Consider the following 15822-nt stretch of genomic DNA (forward strand, 5'->3'; position numbering starts at 1 on the left):
GTATTTTGAAATGTCAGCATTTCAAATGTCAGTATTCTGGCGATGTCGGCATTTTGAACATGTCGGCATAATGAATGTTGGTATTTTGACTGTGTCTGTATTTTGACTGTCGGTCAATGGCTGTCGGGATTAATGACTGTCGGTATTGTGTCCGTAGATAAATCATACCGAACCCAATAGTTGAACTTCTTCCAGTATTTACACCAGAGGCGGAACTACCGCCAGTGCAACCAGTGCGTTGCACTGGGGCCCGCCACTGTCCAGGGGCCCAAAGCATTTAATGAGTCAAACTGACTCATTACATGCCGCTGTGTGCTGCGGGCAACCACTGCCGGCAGCACACAGCCGCACGAACAGAGAGGAGAGGAGCGGTACGGGGGAGAAGGAGGTAGAGGGAGGTGGTGGAGGAGGGAGCCGCAGCAGCGCTTTACTACTGGTTGAGGTGCTGCTGCTGCTGTCCCTCTGCTTCACTATAGGTTGTCTTCCGAGAACAGCCTATAGTGAAGCAGAGAGGCGGCAGCAGCAGCAGCGCCTCCACCAATAACAGCGCTGCTGCGGCTCCCTCCTCCACCTCCCTCCTCCTCCTTCTCTCCTGCCCGGGAATCGTGACCAGAAGCTGCACCGAGGAGCCTGAGCCAGCAGAGAGGGTAAGTGTAATTCTTTCTTTCTTTCTTTCTTTCTTTCTTTCTTTCTTTCTTTCTTTCTTTCTTTCTTTCTTTCTTTCTTTCTTTCTTTCTTTCTTTCTTTCTCTTTATTTCTTTCCATGTACAAAAAGGGGGACTGTCTGCCGCAATGTGTTAAAAGGGGGAATCTGCCTGACGCAATGTGTAAAAAGGGGGAATATGCCTGCCGCAATGTGTAAAAAGGGGGAATCTGCCTGCCGTAATGTGTAGAAAGGGGGAATCTTTCCCGCAATGTGTAAAAAGGGGGAATCTGCCTGCCGTAATGTGTAAAAAGGGGGAATCTTTGCCGCAATGTGTAAAAAGGGGGAATCTGCTTGACGTGATGTGTAAAAAGATGGAATCTGCCTGACGTGATGTGTAAAAAGGGAGAATCTGTCTGCCGTGATGTGTAAAAAAGGGACGCTGTCTGCCGCAATTGTAAAAAGGGGGAATCTGCCTGACGCAATGTGTAAAAAGGGGGAATCTGCCAGACGTGATGTGTAAAAAGGGGGAATCTGTCTGCCGTGATATGTAAAAAGGGGACGCTGTCTGCCGCAATGTGTAAAAAGGGGGAATCTGCCTGATGCAATGTGTAAAAAGGGGGAATCTGCCTGCCGTAATGTGTAACAAGGGCACGCTGTCTGCCGTAATGTGTAAAAAGGGGACGCTGTCTGCCGTTATGTGTAAAAAGTGTACGCTGTCTGCCGCTATGTTTAACAAGGGCACGCTGCCTGCCGTTATGTGTAAAAAGTGTACACTGTCTGCCGCTATGTGTAACAAGGGCACGCTGTCTGCCGTTATGTGTAAAAAGGGGACGCTGTCTGCCGTTATGTGTAAAAAGTGCACGCTGTCTGCCGCTATGTGTAAAAAGGGCACGCTGTTTGCCGTTATGTGTAAAAAGGGGGACGCTGTCTGCCGTAATGTGTAAAAAGGGGACGCTGTCTGCTGTAATGTGTAAAAAGAGGAATCTGTCCGCCGTAAGGTGTAAAAGGGTCTCTACCTGGTGTAGTGGTGCTACTGTGCGGCGTAATTTGAATAATGGAGACTACTGTGCACCGTTTTATGAATTGGTATTATTTTGTGGCCACACCCCTTCCCCACGAAGCCACGCCACTATGTATTTTTGCGCATGCCTACGGCACGCACTGCACCTGTTTTGCATGCAGGGGTGGGGTTCCGATGCCGTTTCTTGCACACAGTGCTAAAATGTCTAGTTACGGCACTGTTGCTAGGTATCCATTTATCTGGCCCTGAGCAGGTCCCCCTCACCAGATCCTCTCCAGGGGTGAGGGGGTGGACTTGGATGAGGGGCCCAAAGCATTTTGTCGCACCTGGGCCCTCCGCTCGCTAGTTCCGCCACTGATTTACACCATCATATGATTGTTTAAAAAAAACATCCCTACAGATTGTCCCTCTTAGCATGAGACTTCTGCTTTCCTGTTCCTCTATATTTCATCAGTCATGGGATCAGTGTTCTAAAATGAATGTTTGTTCTGGCTACAGTATTCTACCTTTTTATGAACCCTGAGTGCAGGGATATTTCTTTTCTGTTGTGAAAAGTAATGTGACTTGCTGCTACTTTGTCTTGTCTGATTTAAAGTTAAGCCCGTGCCAATTGTTTCATTCCCGCTGAGACACAGTGTTTTTTGTATTTCATGTGATCTTCTCTGAGTGGATGCTATCTGCTAAGTATGTGTGGGCCTGTTATTTTGGACGTGAGCACTGCCTGCATTGGGCTCACTTCCAGGTTCAAGTGGGGACAAGCTAACAGTTGAGTCTTTTATACTGTGTGGATGACAATCGCCTGATCCATGCTAATTACTGTTACCGTTACTATTCTGACCATACAATTCTGTTAATAAGGAGTGTTATGTAACTGTGCTTATCTTCATGATAAACATTTGTATCAAATTCATACTACTGACATTGTATATGTAACTTATGTTCTACTGTTACAGACATATAGGAGAATTTACTAAGATGGGCGTTTTATTTAAGATGGGATGTTACCCATAGCAACCAATCAAATTCCAGGTATTATATTCTAGAAGGTGCTAGATAAATAAGAAGTAGAAGCTGATTGGTTGCTGTGGGCAACATCCCATCTTAAATAGAACTCCCATCTTAAAAAAAAAAAAAAAAGGGTATTCCTAAAGAAGTCATTCCCACTCTTATTCAGGTCAGGAAAGGAGTAACATCTAAACATTACCACCGTATTTGGAGAAAATATGTGTCTTGGTGTGAAACCAAGAAGGTTCCAACGGAAGAGTTTCAGTTAGGATGTTTTCTCCATTTTCTTCAAGCAGGTGTGGATGCAGGCCTATGATTTGGTTCAATCAAGGTCCAGATTTCGGCCTTGTCGGTTTTCTTTCAGAAACAATTGGCCTTGCTTCCAGAAGTTCAGACGTTCGTGAAAGGGGTTCTGCACATCCAACCTCCATTTGTGCCTCCTGTGGCACCATGGGATCTTAAAGTGGTGTTGCAGTTCCTTCAATCGGATTGGTTTGAACCTCTCCAGGAGATAGAGTTAAAGTTTATCTCTTGGAAAGTGGTCATGCTGTTGGCCTTGGCATCTGCAAGGCGGGTGTCTGAGTTAGGGGTCTTGTCTCACAAGAGTCCTTACTTGATTTTTCATGAGGATAGGGCTGAGTTGAGAACTCGTCAGCAATTCCTTCCAAAGGTGGTTTCTTCTTTCCATATAAACCAACCTATTGTGGTGCCAGTGGCTACTGACACCTTCGCTGCGTCAAAGTCTCTGGATGTGGTCAGAGCTTTGAAAATTTATGTTGCAAGAAGAGCTCAGGAACGGAAAACAGAGGATCTGTTTGTCCTGTATGCTCCCAACAAGATTGGGTTTCCTGCTGCTAAGCAGACCATTGCGCACTGGATCAGAGGTACAATTCAGCACGCTCATTCCACGGCAGGATTGCCGTTACCGAATTCGGTGAATGCCCATTCTACTAGAAAGGTGGGCTCTTCCTGGGCGGCTGCCCGGGGTGTCTCGGCTTTGCAACTTTGCTGAGCAGCTACTTGGTCAGGGGCAAACTCGTTTGCTAAGTTTTACAAGTTTGACACCTTGGCCGATGAGGACCTAAAGTTGGGTCAATCGGTGATGCAGGGTCATCTGCACTCTCCCGCCCTGGAGCTTTGTTATAACCCCATGGTACTGAAGTCGACCCCAGCATCCTCTAGGATGTATGAGAAAACAGGATTTTAATACCTACCGATTAATCCTTTTCTCCTAGTCCATAGAGGATGCTGGGCACCCAACCCAGTGCGTACTTTACCTGCTTTAGTTACTTTGTTGTAGTTACACAAGTGTTGTGTTACAATTATTTTCAGCATGTTGCTGCAATAGTTCATGCCCGTTGGCATGTGTTATGTTGAATGCCATGTTGTGTGGCATGGTTGAAGTGTGAGCTGGTATGAATCTCACCGTTAACTTTAAATCCTTTCCTCGAAATGTCCGTCTCCCTGGGCACAGTTCCTATACTGAGGTCTGGAGGAGGGGCATAGAGGGAGGAGCCAGTTCACACTCTAGAAAAGTCTTAATGTGCCCATGGCTCCTGCAGAACTGTCTATACCCCCATGGTACTGAAGTGGACCCCAGCATCCTCTACGGACTAGGAGAAAAGGATTTACCGGTAGGTATTAAAATCCTGTTTTTTCAAACACAACCTGTAAAATGGCAGTTAGTAGTTGATTGGGGAGAGATAAAGTACCAACCAACCAATTTATCAAAAGTGTTGAAGCATATGCCCTCATATATTATATACTGGTTAAAACACGGCACATTTTTCTTTAACACTTATCAAGACCTTTGTCTTATAAAAGCTAACCATGTTTTTTCCCCATGCCTGAGCAGTTGCAAAATGTACTAGGAACTGTTCCAAGTATTTCAACCATGTACATTGTATACACAGCACTGGAAATGGCCCAGGAACATTTGGCAAAACTGACTGTGTTACAGGACCCAGAGTTCATTTACTATGGATGCCTAATTTTATTAAGGCTAAATCAATATGAACTTATTTTCATGTCATTTCAGTATTATTGGAATTTAACTTTTAGTTCTGCATTCTTTTTTATTTACAGGCCTCAGAAAGATTGCACCTTTTGTTGCTTGTCTATTAACAATTTTGAACGTTGTTTTTTATGTGGGGATCCTTGGACATGAGGTAAAGGTTACATTCTGACTGCTTTGTGAGCAAAAACCAATCACATTTTATATTTAAGCCCATGTATATCATTTTTGGGCTTGTTTATCTAATCACATATTGACTTAGTTGTTCTGCTTGATTGCAATCTTTACTTAATATATCTGGACATATTCAAAAAGAAGGGTTTCTTTTAGTGATGTGCACTGGACATTTTTTGTGTTTTGTGTTTTGGTTTTGGATTCGGTTCCGCGGCCTTGTATTGGATTCGGACGCGTTTTGGCAAAACCTCCCTGAAAATTTTTTGTCGGATTCGGGTGTGTTTTGGATGTGGGTGTTTTTTTACAAAAACCCCTCAAAAACAGCTTAAATCATAGAATTTGGGGGTCATTTTGATCCCATAGTATTATTAACCTCAATTACCATAATTTCCACTCATTTCCAGTCTATTCTGAACACCTCACACCTCACAATATTATTTTTAGTCCTAAAATTTGCACCGAGGTCGCTGGATGGCTAAGCTAAGCTAAGTGGCCGACACAAACACCTGGCCCATCTAGGAGTGGCACTGCAGTGTCAGACAGGATAGCAGATTTAAAAAATAGTCCCCAAACAGCACATGATGCAAAGAAAAAAAGAGGTGCAATGAGGTAGCTGTGTGACTAAGCTAAGCGACCCAAGTGGCTGACACAAACACCTGGCCCATCTAGGAGTGGCACTGCAGTGTCAGACAGGATGGCAGATTTCAAAAAATAGTCCCCAAACAGCACATGATGCAAAGAAAAAAGAGGTGCAATGAGGTAGCTGTGTGACTAAGCTAAGCGACCCAAGTGGCCGACACAAACACCTGGCCCATCTAGGAGTGGCACTGTCAGACAGGATGGCACTTCAAAAAAATAGTCCCCAAACAGCACATGATGCAAAGAAAAAAAGAGGTGAACCAAGGTTGCTGGATGGCTAAGCTAAGCGACCCAAGTGGCCGACACAAACACCTGGTCCATCTAGGAGTGGCACTGCAGTGTCAGACAGGATGGCAGATTTAAAAAATAGTCCCCAAACAGCATATGATGCAAAGAAAAAAAGAGGTGCAATGAGGTAGCTGTGTGACTAAGCTAAGCGACCCAAGTGGCCGACACAAACACCTGGCCCATATAGGAGTGGCACTGCAGTGTCAGACAGGATGGCAGATTTAAAAAATAGTCCCCAAACAACACATGATGCAAAGAAAAAAAGAGGTGCACCAAGGTCGCTGGATGGCTAAGCTAAGCGACCCAAGTGGCCGACACAAACACCTAGCCCATATAGGAGTGGCACTGCAGTTTTCTAGCGAGAGGATGAGTGCTTCCATCCTCATGTGAATCTGAACCACTAGCCATGAACATAGGCCAGGGCCTCAGACGTTCCTTGCCACTCCGTGTCGTAAATGGAATATTGGCAAGTTTACGCTTCACGTCAGACGCTTTTAAGTTTGATTTTTGGGTCATTTTACTGAACTTTTGTAGTATACTTGACGACACAGAGGTAGGTAGAGAAGTGGACTACTGTACCTTACTGCTATATATATTATATACTGGTGGTCACAGCAACATTCTGCACTGTCCCCTCCTACTATATACTGCGCACAACTAAAATGTACAGGTATGGATGCAAAGTATACTTGACGACACAGAGGTACTGTAGGTAGAGCAGTGGACTACTGTACCGTACTGCTATATATATTATATACTGGTAGTCACAGCAACATTCAGCACTGTCCCCTCCTACTATATACTGCGCACAGGTATGGATGCATAGTATACTTGATGACACAGAGGTAGGTAGAGCAGTGGACTACTGTACCGTACTGCTATATATATTATATACTAGTGGTCACAGCAACATTCTGCACTGTCCCCTCCTACTGTATACTGTGCACAACTAAAATGCAGCACAGGTATGGATGCATAGTATACTTGACGACACAGAGGTAGGTAGAGCAGTGGACTACTGTACCATACTGCTATATATATTATATACTGGTGGTCGCAGCAACATTCTGCACTGTCCCCTCCTACTATATACTGTGCACAACTAAAATGTAGCACCGGTATGGATGCATAGTATACTTGAGGACACAGAGGTAGGTAGACCAGAGGACTACTGTACCATACTGCTATATATATTATATAATGGTGGTCACAGCAACATTATGCACTGTCCCCTCCTACTATATACTGCGCACAACTAAAATGCAGCACAGGTATGGATGTATAGTATACTTGACGACACAGAGGTAGGTAGAGCAGTGGACTACTGTACCGTACTGCTATATATATTATATACTGATGTTCACAGCAACATTCTGCACTGTCCCCTCCTACTACATACTGCGCACAACTAAAATGCAGCACAGATATGGATGCATAGTATTCTTGACGACACAGAGGTAGGTAGAGCAGTGGACTACTATACCGTACTGCTATATATATTATATACTAGTGGTCACAGCAACATTCTGCACTGTCCCCTCCTACTATATACTGCGCACAACTAAAATGCAGCACAGGTATGGATGCATAGTATACTTGACGACACAGAGGTAGGTAGAGCAGTGGACTACTGTACCGTACTGCTATATATATATTATATACTGATGGTAACAGCAACATTCTGCACTGTCCCCTCCTACTATATACTGCGCACAACTAAAATGCAGCACAGGTATAGATGCATAGTATACTTGACAACACAGAGGTAGGTAGAGCAGTGGACTACTGTACCGTACTGCCAACATTCTGCACTGTCCTCCTACTATATACTAAAATGCAGCACAGATATGGAGCATTTTTCAGGCAGAGAACATAGATATTTTCAGCACACTGAGCACAGATATTTGCAAGCATACTGAGCACTGATAATTGCAGCACACTGAACACAGAAACTGAGAGAACGCTGCACGTCCTCTCGCTATCATCTCCAATGCATGAGTGAAAATGGCGGCGACGCGCGGCTCCTTATATACTATACGAATCTCGCGAGAATCCGACAGCAGGATGATGACGTTCAGGCGCGCTCGGGTTAACCGAGCAAGGTGGGAAGATTCGAGTCTGCCTCGGAACCGTGTAAAATGGGTGAAGTTCGGGGGGTTCGGATCCCGAGGAACCGAACCCGCTCATCACTAATAATTACTTTTGCTCAGTATTCACTACTGAAAGTGAGAGGAAGGGGCCACAGTTAAGTTGCAGTGATATTCAGGAAAATTAAACAAGTGCATTTACAGAGGAGAAGGTCCTAACGGAACTCTTAAAGCTGAAACTGGACAAATTTATGGGGCCAGATGGGATATATCCAAGGATACTAAAAGAGCTTAAAGAGGTGCTGGTAGCACCTGTCACTGACCTGGGTTGGGAGTGTTGAGAACTCGGGGGTTCTTCCGGTGATCGGGAAGATGAACCACAGCTGGGCCGGATATAGGTCTTCCTCATGCAGAACTAAGCAGCAACCAAAGTTCGTGATTGATGCTAGAGATTCACAGAATGACCAGAACTTGAGAGCGATGCTGAAGAACACTGAGTGACAAAGGACTTGTGAATGATGCTGAAGAGCACTGAGTGACAAAGAACTTGTGAGCGATGCTGAAGAGCACTGAGTGACAAAGGACTTGTGAGCGAAGCTAAAGAGCACTGAGTGACAAAGGACTTGAGAGTGATGGTGAAGCTCACTGAGTGGTGAGAGGCTTGTGAGCGATGATGATGCACATGGAATAGTGTGAGGCTTGTGAGCGATACTGAAGCACACTGAATGGAGTGAGGCTTGTGAGCAATGCTGAAGCACACTGACCGCTGGGAGCACATGGAATGGTGTGAGGCTTGTGAGTGATGCTGAAGCACACTGACCACTGGGAGCACACGGAATGGTGTGAGGCTTGTGAGCGATGCTGAAGCACACTGACCGCTGGGAGCACACGGAATGGTGTGCAGAGAGATACACTGGATGCTGGGAACACTGGAGACTGTACAGCAGAAAGGCACACTGAACGCTGGGAGCACAGGATTCCAAACGGCAGAGAAGCACAGCAACAGGAGCACTGGAGATCACTTCAAAGAAGAGACGATACTCGGGCACCGGGCTCTGTCCGGCGTCCACTTTTAAATTCCCCGCCTTCCTCTGATTGGCGGAGGGGAGCCGGTGACGTCACCCGCCCACACCCACGTGACCGATGGGTGCAATGGCGGCGCCCACACTCCGGGGAACCGCCGGGAGCAGCGCCAGCCAGACGCCGGGACCCGGCAACCAGCGAAGGCAGGGACCACCAGGAGGACCAGCGGGCACGCAGGGGTAAGCACGGCGGCCGCTGCCCCTGACATGTGACAGCACCATTAACAGAATTATTCAACCAGTCATTAGCTACAGGTGTAATTCCAAAGGACTGGAAAAGAGCAAACATAGTCCCACTGCACAAACGTGGAAGCAAGGAAGAGGCAACCAACTACAGACCAGTGAGACCAGATCAGTAGTATGGAAACTGATGGACACACTCTTAAAAGAAAGAGTTGTAGATTATCTCAAATCCAGCAATTTCCAGGATCCCACTGGGGGGAGATCATGCCAAACAAACCTTATTGACTTTTTGGACTGTGTGACTAAAATGATGGATAAAGGTGGAGCCGTGGATATAGCTTATCTAGACTTTAGTAAGGCTTTTGATTCTGGCCCTCATTCCGAGTTGTTCGCTCGCTAGCTGCTTTTAGCAGCATTGCACACGCTAAACCGCCGCCTACTGGGAGTGTATCTTAGCATAGCAGAATTGCGAATGAAAGATTAGCAGAATTGCGAATAGAAATTTCTTTGCAGTTTCTGAGTAGCTCGAGACTTACTCCTACACTGCGATCAGTTCAGTCAGTTTCGTTCCTGGTTTGACGTCACAAACACACCCAGCGTTTGCCCAGACACTCCCCCGTTTCTTCAGACACTCTCGCCTTTTTCCCAGAAACACCAGCATTTTTTCGCAAACATCCATAAAACGGCCAGTTTCCGCCCAGAAACATCCACTTCCTGTCAATCACACTACGATCACCAGAACGAAGAAAAATCTTTGTTAGGCCGTGAGTAAATTACCAAACTTTTGTGCAGATTTACTTGGTGCAGGCGCACTGCGAACATTGCGCATGCGCAGTTTGCGACTAATCGCTCCGTTGCGAAAAAATCTAACGAGCGAACAACTCGGAATGACCCCCACTGCTCCACATTGCAGACTGCTAAATAAACTCGAAAGCTTGGGATTGGATACTAAGATTTTTGAATGAATAAGATCTTGGTTGCAGGATTGAAAACAGAGAGTTGTAGTAAATGGAGTGCATACACAGGAGGGAAATGTTACTAGTGGAGTACCCAAGGGATCTGTACTTGGACCAGTGCTTTTTAATATCTTATTGGTGACATTGCAAATGGCATTATAGGGAAAATATGCCTTTTTGCAGATGACACAAAGGAATGCAACAGGGTAGACACACCAGGAGGGGTAACAAAAAAAAAATGATTGAGAATCTAGGTAGACTAGAGGAATGGTCAATAGTGTGGAAATTACAGTTTAATGCCAACAAATGCAAAATCATGCACTTGGGTCCCAAAAATCCAAAAGCTAAATATAGTATTAATGGCACTATACTGGAAACTACTGAGGAGGAAAGGGATCTAGGAGTCACTATTTCAGGTGACTTAAAGTCGGGTGAGCAATGTAACAAAGCAATGAGGAAGGCAAGTCAGATGCTTGGCTGCATTGAAAGAGGAATCAGCAGCAAAAAGAAAGAAGTAATAATGCCACTGTATAGGTCATTGGTACAGCCTCATCTAGAATACTGTGTTCAATTCTGGAGGCCATATCTTCAAAAGGATATTAATACATTAGAGACTGTACAAAGAAGGGCAACTAAAATGATGCATGGCCTACATCACAAAACATACCCAGAAAGACTAAAAAATTTCAATATGTATAGTTTGGAGCAGAGAAGGGAATCGGGGGACATGATATAACCTTTCAAATATATCAAGGGTTTTAACAAAGTACAGGAGGGAAACATTCTTCAAATGAAAAGAAGTATTACAACACGAGGACATGCACTGAAACTGGAGGGAGGTAGGTTCAGTGAAAATTTGAGGAAAAATTACTTCACAGAAAGAGTAGTGGACAAGTGGAGTAGACTCCCATCAGAGGGGGTAGAGGCAAAGACAGTAGAGCAATTTAAACATGCATGGGATAGTCATAAGGATATCATTACAAAGAAATAAGGATCAAATATGGTTTGAGATAAAAATATGGTAAACAAGGGGGAAAGTGGTTCTTATCTGCCATCAAATTCTACATTTCTATGTTCATCATGACTGTCAACATGGTAATGTCGGCATTATTGACTCCATGGTACTGACAGCAGACTTGACACTTGTCCCTGACCATACTAAAGCTGGCTCTTTTGATCTATATGTACATCAACCTCGCCACATACTGCTGTTAACCAGGGGCGTAGCTATGTCAATCAGGGCACCATAGCATAATTTCATGCGCTCTCCCCCCATCCCCGTGGATTACTCCAAGTTCCCCTGCCCCAGTGGACTACCTGCATCACTCACCATTGGGCCACTGCCGCCTCATCTGCACTTCCGGCCGGCCTGGCTCCATCTCGTTTCTCCTCACAGATGTTGGGAGGAGGCGTGGCCGTGGTCCAGGGATGTCCCTGCAAACTCAGCCACACCTCCTCCCAGCATTAGTTAGCACTCAGGAGAGGTGGAGCCGGCCGAGTGAGCAGGCGTGGCTGCAGTGCAGCAGCCACACCTGCTCAAGGTAAAAGCTGCCAGCGATGTGTCTCAGCAACAAGGGGTAGGGGAAGGCTCGGGCCCCAGAGACAACTTGGGCCCCATAGCAGCCGCATCTCCTGCACCTTCCAAACCCTAAGATGTAGTAATATTATCCTGGTACATTTTTCATGCTGATTTTGGATGCAGGGTGATATACTGTAGGATTACAACATTTAGGACATATGACTGCATGCTGCTATATATGCCTATGAGAAAGCCTATAAAACAAATATGCCGCCCAAAAGAAGCAAGTCTCCCCTCTTTTGTACCTCAAAGCTATCCACAGAACTCTTCAATAGCTTTATGTTTTTTTTCTTTTAGCAATTCAGGTCCTTGTTTCAGTTTAATGTTATAAAACTATGTTATCAAGAACAGTTTGGTAACAGACTCCCATGTCATAGCTAGACCTCACTGTATAATAGCTAGACCTCACTGTATAAATAGCTTCTACCTGGCTCTATTTAGGAAATTGATTTTCTTCCATTGGACACTTGTGCTTTAAAGAACAGAATTTTAATCTTATACAAAGGAAATATGAAGTCCAATGAATGAGTGGGGATTTCCAAAAGAAAAAATATCTCCCCATGCTTAATACATCTTTGATATTTGATATTGGATTCATTCCTCCTACTACCACCTCCACGATTTTGCCCATGCTGCTCCCTTCCTCTGGAACTCTCTCCCTCTCCCTTATCAGACTCTACAAATCCTTCCAGCTCTCATCCTAACTCACTGTTCCATGGCCCTTGCTCCATGTGTCTCCCCTCTGTGTCACTCCTGTCTGACTGCCCCTCTTCTTACACTGTAAGCTCCCATGTGCAGGGCCCTCTTTCCTCATGTGCCGTTCTTTCACTCACTTATACCATCATCACCTCCCTACTGCATACAACAGCACCTAACCCTCGGGTTCTGCCACCCTGCTGCTTATATGAGTCTTATGACTGCTTTTACAGAACTGCTTATAAATCATGACCATGTCCTTCAATGTTCCTGTATGTACTGTAAGTCACTTTTTTGTTTTGTTCAACCTATTTGTTTTTGTACTTTGTAAGGTGCTGCGGACCTGTTGTGGTGCAATATAATTAAAGGATAATAATAATAATAATAATAATAATCTAATCTAGAATCGTTGATTACCATCAGTGGTGGATTTTACTTATGAGCTACAAGACTGTAGCCCCCCCCCCCCCCCCCCAGATAAAATCCGCCACCCAGCTCAGTGTCAGTGAAGCCAGATGCAGTTTATGACTGCACTTGTAACAGGCAAATAAAGTGGATGTGTTGTGCTGGTGCAGGTGGACGTACCTGGATTGTTCAGCCGGGAACAACTCTTGGACCGGAACTTACTGCTCAAACCCTAGGCAGAGAGAACGAGGAACCCCAACCCCGGAGGACCTAATATGCACAGTCGCTACACGTTAGGACAGTCACTCAAATTTAATTAAAACAAAAGGAGTGGTCACTGTTAAAGGATTTTCAAAAGTTATAGTTGCAAAACAAAAGCATGCACAGTTACATTCAATGAAAATTGACGTAAGACACCAATCAAAATTTAACAAGCACAGTTGCCCCTTGTAATGCTATTCCCATTGTTGCATTTGAAGCAATATAAGGCTCAATTCATTGAATATCTCTCAACAAGAATTAGCAATGTTCCAATGTTTGTGTATTATACTAGATGCCTGCCAGGTGGCGCTAGGAATGTCACAGTTTAACTCAGTTCCTGGGCTATATCCTTTTGGTCTAGAGTTAGTGTCTTATTACTTGAGTGTCCCTTTTAGTAGTAAACGTTATCAAGTGCGGTAATCCCTTAGGCAAGGGAACATAAACAGTTAGAACAGTCCCTTAGCATTTAAGATTAGTAAGTAATGTAGTTCCTTGGACTGTGAATAAGCAGTTGCAGAAATTCTTTTAACAAGTACTATAAGTAGCATTACAGTTCCTGAGCTGTGTATATAAGCAGTTACAGAAAGAGGCACAAGCTGTAACAGTGGATAAGGCAGAAGCAGTTTCCTCTGCAGACACTGCTAACAGGCAAATGCTGTATAAGTGATCAAAGTGAATGGGAACAAGTACTGACTTACTGAGGTACTGTAGACTGTAAATTAAACAGGATCACTCTCCCTGTTACAAGCTGGCTGTACTGTAGTGTTAGGATGGAATGCCTCACTTAGCTGGAACAGGTCTCTTTCTCTGGTACTGACGTGACAGAATCTCACTGATACCTGTGCCTCAGTTCCTCACACTGGTGCTGACTGGGTCACTGCGACATTTAGTACTGCTCAGTAGTCTCCTTGATTTTGAAGCTACACAGCTTCCCTGTCCTTATCACTCTAAGTGGGTGCTCAGTTAGTACAAGGCTGTGAGTTACTGTGGTAAGCTGGATAGCTGATCAATGAGATGCCTATGTTTCCCCACTGGCTGTCTGCTATCTCCCACTGCAGCTGCCCTTTACCTAATGCCAATGGCTCTCTCAGTGTCCTTAGCTCTATGCAGTGTTGTGCAGGTACCAGTCTCTCACCCAGTGATAGGGGTGTCGCTCAGAGGGGTGCCTCTCCTGGTTGCTTGCTTACTCTTCCTAAACACACTGCTCACTGCTGGCCGGCACAGCTATTCCGTTCCACCACATCTCCCCCATCAGCGGCTGTTCTCTGCAGGTGTGCGTCTCACCCCTGATCCCCACAGAGCTCTGAGGTAACTGAGGTAAATCTCCTTCCCGCCCAACAGGCTCCTCCTTCCAGTTCAGGGTTTCAGCCTATCGCGGGACTCTCGGCTTCCCACTCTCACAGGGCTGTGGCTGCGATCCCCTGGGTCCTTGTGCTATCCGTGTTGTGTTCCTGACATCATTAGATGAAGAAGGCTGTTAACCTCTTCAGCACCAGTGCCTCTGTTTAATAATTCCCTGAGTTATAAATCACAGTGCACCGGGGTTCCAAACGGGGAATCACACACTGACTTCACTGTGGCTGGCAGTAACTTCCTATTGGAAGTCCTACCTGTCAGTCACATATACTAGAGACAGTCCCACTGAGAGGTGTTTCCTCCCTTCGGAACTGCCAGATCGGGCTGCGATAAGCAGAGAGCTGGCTTCCTGTAGGAAGCCACTCCCTGCCTCATCTTCAGTCCATGCAATCCATAGAAGCCAGGGGTATGCTGCCGCTTGTGCGCATGCGCAGGTCCTGGCCCCTGCCAGATCCATTGCACAGGAGCCAGGACCCGGCTGCCTAGGGTCTGGCTCTCACCTCTCCATCTCCAGCATGGGCAGCGGCAACCCCCCTGCCCACAAAAGGTAGGAGCCACAGCTGATAACCATACTGTACATACAATCTGAAAAAGTCAAAGGGCCTGAATCAGAGTTGCATACAGATACATGTGCAGCTGCAATTTCTGTTGCAGTGCACTTGTAAAATATGCTAATGACTCAGCCACCGTCATGTGCATACAGTCGCCCACTGGCGGCATCTCACATCCGCCACTCATGTACATAAGCAAGAACATCGGTTGCATCATTGGACCTCTGCACAACCCTACGCTGTCACAGACAGAGTGTCTCTCCTAAGATGCCAGTGCCTTGCCAGCTGCAAATGAATTCCTGTGCTTGACTATGGCAATGCCCAGAGAACTGTCCTGAAATGCCTGAATTTATAAGCCACTCCCCATTACCCCCTTCCGATACTGACTACTTGTCACTCACTTTGTGAAAAAAATCCTCTGTGTGTCTGCACTTGGTGGAATTGGCGCAAGTGCATTAGCAAGAATTGGCTCCACTGTGTCCAAACATCGATATTGCACGCACTTTTGAATCTGGCCCAGTGTCAGTTCATTAAGCTTGTACAGATGCCATATAATTTAGTTTTAAGTGTATTTCTTGAGATGGGTGTGGTATGAGTTGCCGGCGCTTGGGATCCCGGCGCCCAGCATACCAGCGCCGAAATCCCAACTGCCAGAATGCCGGCAGCGGGGTGAGCTCAAAAGAGCCCATTGCGGACTCGCTGCGCTCGCCACGCTGCGGGCACGATGGCACGCTACATGCGCCACGCTATTTATTCTCCCTCCAGGGATGTCGTGGACACCCCAAGAGGGAGATTAGGTGTCGTATACTGGCTGTCGGGATTCCGGCGCAGGTATGCTGAGCGCTGGGATCCCGACGGACAACTGGTATATCAAGTGCC

General features: G+C 45.8%; 1 long non-coding RNA gene across 1 annotated transcript in view; it reads right to left on the reverse strand.

Moving 5' to 3' along the window:
* Window positions 1–14326, reverse strand: part of LOC134949252 (uncharacterized) — a 79205-nt gene extending 64879 nt beyond the window's left edge. Inside the window, exon 1 of the long non-coding RNA XR_010183128.1 lies at window positions 14172–14326. This is a non-coding gene — a long non-coding RNA (uncharacterized LOC134949252). The remainder of the gene's footprint in view (window positions 1–14171) is intronic.
* Window positions 14327–15822: the final 1496 nt, after the last annotated feature.

Source organism: Pseudophryne corroboree, chromosome 8 (genome assembly GCF_028390025.1).
Source record: "Pseudophryne corroboree isolate aPseCor3 chromosome 8, aPseCor3.hap2, whole genome shotgun sequence".
Taxonomy (NCBI): Eukaryota; Metazoa; Chordata; class Amphibia; order Anura; family Myobatrachidae; genus Pseudophryne; species Pseudophryne corroboree.